General features: G+C 50.3%; 1 long non-coding RNA gene across 2 annotated transcripts in view; it reads right to left on the reverse strand.

Moving 5' to 3' along the window:
• The window catches only part of LOC114485213 (uncharacterized), a 24,935-nt gene extending 21,703 nt beyond the window's left edge, over window positions 1-3,232 (reverse strand). The window contains exon 1 of one of the 2 annotated variants that reach the window (XR_003678698.1): window positions 3,162-3,232. This is a non-coding gene — a long non-coding RNA (uncharacterized lncRNA). The remainder of the gene's footprint in view (window positions 1-3,161) is intronic. The other variant, XR_003678697.1, reaches the window with a different exon arrangement.
• Between the last annotated feature and the right edge of the window lie 6,661 nt (window positions 3,233-9,893).

A 9,893-nucleotide genomic window follows, 5' to 3' on the forward strand; every position in this document is an offset into this window, starting at 1 on the left:
AAAAAAAAAAAAAAAAAAAAAAGATTGAGTCTCCAGACGTTTGCTTCACCTCCGTTTCCACCCCAACAAGGCTGGAAAAGTGTGGGTTTTGAAGTTTGCTGACTTTCCACCCTTTACCGAAGTTAAATCAGGCTCATCAACAGTTCAAGGAGAGCAGCTGATTTGCACAACTTGCGTAATAACTTACTAGGGAATCATTTCTGGTGTTTGTTTCTTTTGTTTGCTTTTGGATTTCATTTTGTTTGTTTTTGTTGGATTGTTTTTACCCAAAGTCTAAGGGAATGCATTGGAGATCAGGGAAATATGCAGTAATGGACAGAAGGAAAATAGGAGTCCATGTCGCTAAGGGGAAGTGTATTAAGTGATAAGACAGTGATAGGAGGGCTGATGGAGTTTCTGCCACAAGCTGTGCACCATGTGCCTGGCACTGTGCTGGCAATATGATGGTGGATGAGATGACCGCCTCCCTCCCTCCCTCACGGAGCTGACAGTCTGATGGGGAGGCAGCTAGACAAGCAACCAGTTACTGATGATCTAATATGAATAGTGCTGAGAACAGGAAAGTACAGAGCAACGCGGGTGCACGGACTGTGGGGGAAAGACGTGGGGGGGGGGGTGTTTGTGTGTCAGGGGAAGAAGACTTCCAGGAGGAAATGCTCCCTAAGCTGAAACCCGAAGGATTGCGGAAGAGAAGCTTGTTGAAAGCCAGGGGGCCAGAGAGCAGGAGATGAAAGAGCTGGGTGTGGCTGGAGAGGCCGGCTTGAGGCTGCAGGGGCTGACAAGGACCAGAGTTAAAAAGAGGGGAGTGCCAGGGCTTCCCTGGTGGTGCAGTGGTTGAGAGTCCGCCTGCCGATGAGGATCCCGCATGCCGCGGAGCGGCTGGGCCCGTGAGCCGTGGCCGCTGAGCCTGCGCGTCCGGAGCCTGTGCTCCGCCACGGGAGAGGCCACAGCAGTGAGAGGCCCGCACCGCAAAAAAAAAAAAAAAAAAAAGACGGGAATGCCAAACTGGAAATAACCCAAATGTATTTCAACAGTTTAATGGATAAACAAACTATGGTACATTCGTACAATGGAATATTACTCAGCAATAAAAAGGAATGAATTATCAATATACACAACTTGGATAAATTTCAACAAGCTCATTATGCTGAGTGAAATAAACCAGTCTTAGGTTACCTACCACATGATCTGTGTGATTCCTTTAAAATGACATTCTCAAAAAGACAAAACTATACTGAGGGAGAACAGATTTGTGGTTGCCAGGGAATGAGGAGGTTTTCCTGATTGCAGTGGCAATTACATGAATCTATACATGTGTTATTGAATAAAATTCATAAAAGTATTTAAAAAAAATAGGGAAGTGCTCGAGGACTCCCTGGGACCTTGGGTGGAGCCGGAAAGGCTGAGACACGCCCAGATCCACCTCCAAGACCTTTTCTTCCCTCCGTGAACCTACATGCTGTCTCTATAAAGCATCCCTAGCCAACTCTTCACTCCCTTAGTGAGAAGGGGCCAATCCACGTCAGAGCAAAGGGAGCGGGAGACACGCCCCACTCCCCATGTTTTTTCCTGTACTTATTTCAGCCACCAGAGAAGCCCTATCAAAGGTTCTCCATGATTACATAACAAGAACAGGGCAAGCAAGCTTTGGGGGACGCACGGAATCCAGCCGTTTCCCCTTTAAAATTCGCAAAACACTGAAAGTGTGTGTGAGCAAAACATGCAGTGCAGGCTGTTTCCCTGGGTTGCTGGCAAGGTCTGGAATCACCATCCAGTGGCAAGAACCCTGTTAGCTCAAGGTGTTTATTTCCTTTTGATAAACAGTAACGTGTAATTTCCCATTTTTAGGGACAATAATTCCTTCAAACAAAGGGCAGTTACCAAAGGGCGGTTACATTATTTAGAGGGACTGGTTCTCCTCCGTAGGAGAACTGCAGCTCAGTGTTTTCAAATAATAATAACTTTTTTAAACTTTAGCTAAAAGCATTCATTTGTCTCTTAGATAAGATTCAAGAAACAAGTACTTTTTGGAACACAGGGTGTTTAAATAGAAGAAGGAAAGAAAAACACCACCTCTTCCCCTCCAGGCCTCCTGGACCACCGGCTCTAACCCCAGCCACGCTTGGCACCGACAATGCCCACCTGGCACTTCTCCCTCCCGCAGCAAAATTCCTAGAATTTATTTTCTAGGAATTTAGTCAATCCACACCGAATGCCTCCACTCTCTCGCTTAACATCCCTAATCTGCCTGAAGGGCCCACTTGAAATTCAAGTTGTGAGCGAACTTGCACTCTTAGAAGCAGAAAAAGCCCTGGTATTATTCTCTCCTGCCTGTTCACATTCCAGCCCTCCCCACTGCCTGGCCACTAAGCCAGAGGATGGAGGCCAGGATGGTGGCCCTGTGCCCTGGTGGAGACCACACCCCCAGGTAAAACCCCAAACCCAGGCCACAGGACACTGGCTGGAAAGCCAGGGGTTGTCAAAAGCCTTCTCCCTCACCTGGCCTGGAGTGGGGGACCTTAAGACAGGCAGGGGACAGGAATTCCCTGGAGATCCAGTCGTAAAGACTCTGGACTTCCACTTCAGGGGGCATGGGTTAGATCCCTGGTCGGGGAACTAAGATCCCATAAGCCGCCCAGCGTGGCCGTACAAAACAAAACAAACAAAAAGACAGGCAGGAGTCTGAATGCTGGGCTACAGGCGAGGGGCCATGTCAGGCCCCCAGAGGGGAAAGCAAGGCGGGCACCTACCCACGCTGTTTGTGAGGCTTTTCTAAAAGGCTCTCCAGGCCCAAAATACCCAGAGCTGTCCTGCCCAAAGGCCTGAAATAACCACCAAGAGGGACCCACATCCCAGGGCCCCAGAGTCCTCTTTTTAAATGTAAATATCCCAAAGAATTAACATACAGGGCCCTGGCACTCTCCAGCACAGCAGTTTCTCAGAGTACAAAGCTGTCGATTGACTAAGGGAAAAGCTTGTGTCCCTGCAAGGCTTAGGGCTTAGGGACCCACCAGGGTAAGGTGGCTAGGTCCCGCGGCCGCGCCCTCCCTGGGAGGTGTGAACCTGGCCTCCAGCAACTTCCCGACGCACCACACCCCTCACCCACCCCCACCCCCGGTCTTCCTTCCCCTCTTTCCTCCCCGCTGTGCCCCGCGCCCTACCGCACTCGGCCAAAGCAGGGATGGTGGCTCGCAGCAGCCCAGAGGTGGAAAGAAATCTGCCTGGCAACGAGTCACGGGGACCTGGATGCGGCCTGGCAATTGGCAGTTCGGCCGAACGGGGCGTGGCGTCAGATGCTCCCTAGAGACTGTCCTGTGCCCCCCTCCCCGGCCCCTCCCTCCCATGCTCCCTCACTTCTCCGGGACAGCGAGTCTCCGGAAGGCTCTCTTACTCCCTGGAAAATGGCGGCCCCTTGATTACATTATGGGGGGCTTAAGGGTGTCACCTGGTTTCTGGTTGGAGCAGAAGAACTTGAAGTGGCAAGAATGCTGTTTTATTTAGGTGGTAAATTCATTTGGGGCGCTAGGAGGGACTTAGATAGGGAGCGGGGCTAAAGTCCCCTCAAAGCCCTTTGGCGCAGTCCCTGCTCCCTGTAGGTCCTCTCTTCTTTCCTTCCCTCCGCACGCCCTGACACGCTCCCAGCTGCTCGTTCCAAATCGTCCCCCTTCCTGGGGCTTTGCTCCTCCCCTGCTGCCTTCTCCCTCCCGGCACTGGCCACGCCGCATCCAACTCTAGCCCTGTCCCGGGCTCGCTTTTCAGTTTTCCCCATAGATTGCTTTTTACTTCCTCCTTCCCTCGGGCCCCCATAATCTCCGGAGGAAAGAGCCAGTGGTCCAAACTCGTGGAGGCCTCAGTTCCTTCCCCTTGGGCGGGGCGCCGTTGGTGGGTGGGACAGAGCAAGTGCCCCGCTCACACCGCTCACACCGCTGATGATTAGCGAGTTCTCAAGCTGGGCTCCAACTGGCCTCAGCTTTGGGGCCCAGGAGGCCTGCAGGCGAAGGGATGAGGGAGCCTGTCCACGGTTGGGAACAACCCTCCTTCCCAAAACTCCTCTCTGGAGCCCCCTCACATTCCCAGGTCCTCCCCAAGAGAGGATCCCCAGAGGCCTCAGCTGGCCTGCATTCCCAAAGCTGGGGGGCAGCCAGTCCACTGGATGGGGTGGTGGAAGGGGCCTCCAGGCTTCCTGGACAGCCGTCAGGGACAGTGGGTGAGGCAGTTATAATGCAAATGGTTTGATTGTCGTTTCTCCTTTGTTTATCATCATCCTGGAAGAGTGAATACTCAGGAGGGGAAAAGACCCAGGGTAACACTGGGGAGGAGGGGCTGGCAGCAGCTGACAAGTTTGAACCTGAGCCAAGGGTTCACTTCGCTTGAGGCCTGGAGCCTACCCCTACCCCCCAAATGGGCAAATGAATAAGAGCCTTTTCTGGGCTGGACCAGAAACCAGCCAAGTTGCCGGGGTCTCCAGTTTCTGCCACTTACTAGCTGTGTGACCCTGAACATAATTGCTTAACCTCTCTGAGCCTCAGTTTCTATGTCTGAGGAAAGTAATACCCACCTCATAGGGCTGTAGAAATCAAAAGAGATAAAGTGTGTACAATACATATACAATGCCTAACACAAAGTAAGTATTCAATAGAAATGGCTAACACTTCTAGTACTTACTGTATGCCAAATAACATCATACTGTATGTGTTTCAATAGAAATGGCTAACACTTCCAGTACTTACTATATGCCCAATACATTATACTGTATGTGTTAACTTACATCATCCCCACAAAACTGCTATGAGAGAGGTAATGTATCATCCCTATTTTATAGATAAGGGAAGTGAGGCACAGAGCGGTTCAATAACTTGCCCAAGATCACACAGCTAGGAAGTGGCAGAACTGATAGCTACCATCATCATCATCATTATCATTATCATCATCATCATCATCATCATTATTCCCTTATTATTCCCTTACTTATTCCCTTGTGGGCTCCTTGAGGAAACGGGCTTTGCCCATAAGTATTTAATAACTGCTTCAGTTCTCAAAAGGTCAAGGCCCTACAAATTTTGAAAGACAGCTTCCATTTCCTAAAACCTCCACAGAAAAATATTCCCGGGTTCCTCAGGGAAGCAGCAATGGCATCAAGGGAAAGGGGGAAAAATGTTTTTTTAAATTAAAAAAAAATTTTTTTTTTCTGGCCGCACCCTGACATGTGGGATCTTAGTTCTCCAACCAAGGATGGAACCCCTGCAGGAGAAGCATGGAGTCCTAACCACTGGACCACCAGGGAAGTCCCAAAATGCTTTTTTTTTAATTAGAAAGCTTGGATTGACCTAGAGAGAGTCACCTCTTCGAGCTCTAAGGGTGGAGACGGATTGCTTCACTTCTCTGAACCTCACTTTCCTATAGCCTTCTGGCCAGGGGCCGAGTGAGAACTCAGCATGAGATCTCAAGAGATGGGCACCCCGTGGGCCACCAGGCCCTGTCCCGAGAGAACTGTTCATTCTTAACCCTTCCCGATCCTCGGCCCCGCTGCTGGGAGGTTTTTCCATTAAGGCCAGGTCTCAAGTTTGTGGTGGAAAATAACAGAGATTTTTAAAGGGAATTGAAACCACCGGCCTCAGCAGAATGTTCCACACACATTTGCTCTGGCCCATGCACGGCAGCACCTCTGCTGGCATCAGTCAGCCTTGGGAACACTAGCAAATGCCTAACACCACGGGGCAATTCAGAGGCCGGTAAGCAGCTCTGGCATTCCCGACCCGTGGCAAGCATCCATGCGCCGAATCCTTTGTCCTGAGGAGGACGGACAGAGAGCTGCTCCGTGGTGCAAAGCCCAAAGCCAGAACTCCAGTTTCCAAACCCCTGCCGGAAAGCACGCCAAGGCCGAGGCACGCAGGCCACCAGCCCCTTCAGCCCTATTTTGCTTGCAAAATAAACTTGCCCAAACTTGGACTTCTTTCTTGAAAACTTGGATTTACTTGTTAATTCCAAAGGGGAAAAAAACACGGCGCTGTTACAATGGAGAAACTTGGCAATCTCCTCCTTCACCAAGGGATCCAAGTCATGAGGGTCCTGAGCAGTGACCCCACTCCACTTCTGTGGGATCCCTGCCCCAGAACACATAACCTGAACCCAAGCATGAGGAAATATCCTCAGACAAACCCACACTGAGGGACGTTTCTGCAAAACAACTGGCCCTGTACACTTCAAAAATCTCAGTGTCACAAATGACAACAAAAAGCAAAGGAACTGTTCCAAACTGAAGAAGCTAAAGAGACCATGACAATTAAATGTCACATGGGATCACAGATGGTTGAAGCCTAAATGGGAAAAAAGACATTGCTACAAGGAAATTGTAATTACTGGGGCAACTGGTAAAATTTAAATATGGGCAATATGTCAGATAATAATAACAATGTTAAGTTTCCTGGATTTGGCTCTTATCTTGTGGTTATATAAGAGAATGTCCATACATGCTGAAGGATTTAGGAGTAAAGGGTCATGATGTTTGCAATTCACTTTCAAATGATTCAGCAGATATAATGATAATTATAACATCGAGAGAGAGAGAGAGAGAGAGAGAGAGAGAGAGAGAGAGAGAGAGAGAGAGAGAGAGACGGAGGCAGAGACAGAGAGAGAGATTAAAACCAACAAGGTAAAACTGGGATATCTAAGTGAAAGTTATATGGATATTCACTGTGTCATTTTTGCAACTCCTCTGTAGGTTTGAATTCAAAATAAATACACTGTAAAAAAAAAAAAAAGAAACGTCAGTTACAAGCTGAGCAGCATCTCTCACGTCACAGTTAACACGCAATGCCAGAGACCTAAGACGGGACTTGAGAAATGAGACGCACGTGCCAGCAATATGCAAAGTCCTGGGGGTGCAGTGCCTTGGCTTTGGGCCACTAGAGACATAGCAGTATTTCAACAGTGCCGTTGCTCAAAACATTTGAGTTGGTTTACCAGCCACATGGGAAAATTAGTTGCACTGCATTATAATCATGCCTTGCTTTTGACCCCGAACAGCCCCATCCACCTAATTAACCAGGCTTGCTTCTGAAAAGATCATAGACTATAGGAACTGGCAAGGACCTTTGAGAATGCGTGCCTTATCCATGTTACAAATGAGTAAACCCAGGCTCAAAGAGGGGCCTTCACTTGTTCAAGGTCATGGCGAATCCACTGACTCCCAGGCTAGTGGTCTTTTCGGGGTTTTGTCCTGGGAACCCTGGAGGATCTTCCAGGCCCTTTGGCTATTTGCAGGCCTCAAGAGAGGAAGATTTGTGCTTCCCCAAGGAAATTGTTACTTTTTTTTAACGCACAAGTGATGTTGAGAGCAGTTCCAAAAGAGAGGGGACAAAAATGTTCTTAACAGTAAAGTTTTCACAGAAGTAAGTGTAGCACCTCCCGAGTATAAGTGTGTTTGTTTAAAACAAAAATTTTCATAATGTTACTTTATGATCATACCTTAGATACATCCCACATAGCTGTGGCTCTTTTAAGAAACCTCAACATTGAAAGTCACACTTGCCAAACAGAAAAATGAGGATGAGGGCATTGTCCTGGTCGTTCTCTATCTCACCATCCACCCTGAGGCCCCTTCTCCCTGCTTCTCTGCCCTGCTCTGTGCCTCCGGGAGGCCGATTCCTCTACCCGCAAGTTCTGGGCTTGGGACTTCCCCGGTGGCACAGTGAGTAAGTGCTCCCAATGCAGGGGGCCCGTGTTCGACCCCTGGTCAGGGAACTAGAGCCCACATGCATGCCGCAACTAAGAGTTCACATGCCACTACTAAGGAGCCTGCCTACCGCGGCTAAGACCCGGCACAACCAAATAAATAACTTTTTTTTTTTAAAAAAAGACCTGGGCTCGCTTGCCCTCCAGCGCAAGGCACCAATAGAAGGAAAGGTCAGGGTGTTTATTCCTGCTTCTCACGGCAGGCAGTTCTGGCAGATGCTGTGGCCCCTCGTGGCTAGATTCCAGGAGTACCATCTCCTCCCAGGCCCCTTCAGGCCCAGGGGTAGCACCAGCCTCCTGCTGTCCCTGGGGGTCTCACCACCCCTTGTTGGCTGCTTGGTCCTGGCCCACTACTGCCTAAACAGCCGCCGTTCAATTCTCTGTGGCTGAGGTGTCTTCACGAGCATTTCCTGTAGGGACCGTGACACGTACAGAAATGAGTTTGAGTTGGTGAAAAACATACACTGCCTTTTGTGAGCATGGGGTGCATTTCAACATAATTGAATTTGGGACTTCCCTGGCAGTCCAGTGGTTAAGACTCTGCACTTCCAATGCAGGGGGCTCAGGTTCGATCCCTGGTCGGGGAACTAAGATCTCACATGCCATGGGGTGTGGCCAAAAAAAGTAAAAAAAAAAAAAAAAAAAAAGAATTGAATTTGCCAAATGTCCCCTTAGCCACGCCCACAGTCAGTCACACTGCTTAAAGCAAGGTGTGCTGTCAGGCTGCAGGCCCTGCTGTGGCTCCGTGCTGGAACTCCAAGGAAGGACCCAGAGGAGCCCAGCCCAGCCCCCTCCACGTCTCCTGAGACCACTCCCGCTCTCAAATGCAGGAACTGGGACCTCAGAGCATTAAGTCCTCCTGAATCTGGGCCCTGCAGGACTTTGGGGAATAACTTGGACCATCCCCATCAGGTAGGCCGTGAGAAGGCATCAGGGAACGGAGGAAGGGGGGATCTCAGAGTGGGTGGGCAGGACAAACGAAGGAAAGCTCGCTGGCGTGGGCCCTCCATATGCGTCCCCACCCCCAGGCACCTCCTCCATGTTTCCCCTTCCAGTGGTAACAGTCACTGCAGCAAGGAGGGCTCCTGTCCTGTGGTCACTGCCTCCATCCTGGGCCTGATGTGGGAGGAGGGCAGCTGAGAAGTTTCTCACATTTGAATGGCCCATTGCCATGTTCCTGACCCATCTGACCCCCTACCCCTGACTGTCCCAGCCAATGAGATCTCACCCTGAGAGTCCAGGAAACATCACCATCATCCTCATCATCCCTGGTAGAAGCGTCACTTACACGCGTGTATTTCCAGTGTTCCAGTGTCCCACATCCATCACATCATTTAGTCTGTGGAGGTCAGCAGAGGAGGATTCTGAGACCGGGGGGCAGGGACAGCATCTAACCACGTGATGCTTTAAAAACACTTGTTGAATGAATGGACGCCGAGGGCCACACCAGTGTACATCACCCCTTCCTCAAGCTAAAAAAAATTTTCTTTAATTGCCATATTATTGGACAACCTGGGTAGTTCTGCCTGGAAGATCTTTCCAGCATCCCAGGGGGCATCCCCCTGGCTGCGTACACAAGTGCACCGCACTGTCACCCACTTATCCCCCCTCCAGACGCCAGGACCACACATCTCGGGCAGCATGCCCACTCTGTCCCACTCCACACTCATCAGCTTCGGAACTGAGAACCGGTATTTGAGCCGTGGTTGAAAGCAGCACACTTGTGGGGTGCCCAGACCTGGTTAGGACGGAAGGCAGCTGCGTGTAGGCACATGTGCCGGTGGGCGTGTGCACACTCTAGCTTTTCAGTGTGTGTGCAGGGGCTCACACCCACCTCTCCAGGACTCCGTGCCCACCCTCATGCTCTCAATAAACAAACATATGGCTGTGATATGAATGCTACACCCTTAAATGCGACGCCCTTGCACAGCAGACAACCCAAATACCTGAACAGACAGACTCTGGTCCTGTGGATGCTACCCCTATTTTATGGGTGAGGAAACTCTTGCCCAATTCACAAAAGCAGCTTTTTTTTTTTTTTTTTTTTGTGGTATGCGGGCCTCCCTCTGCTGTGGCCTCTCCCGTCGTGGAGCACAGGCTCCGGACGCGCAGGCTCCGCGGCCATGGCTCCCGGGCCCCGCCGCTCCGCGGCATGTGGG

Source organism: Physeter macrocephalus, unplaced genomic scaffold, assembly GCF_002837175.3.
Source record: "Physeter macrocephalus isolate SW-GA unplaced genomic scaffold, ASM283717v5 random_671, whole genome shotgun sequence".
NCBI classification, from domain to species: Eukaryota; Metazoa; Chordata; class Mammalia; order Artiodactyla; family Physeteridae; genus Physeter; species Physeter macrocephalus.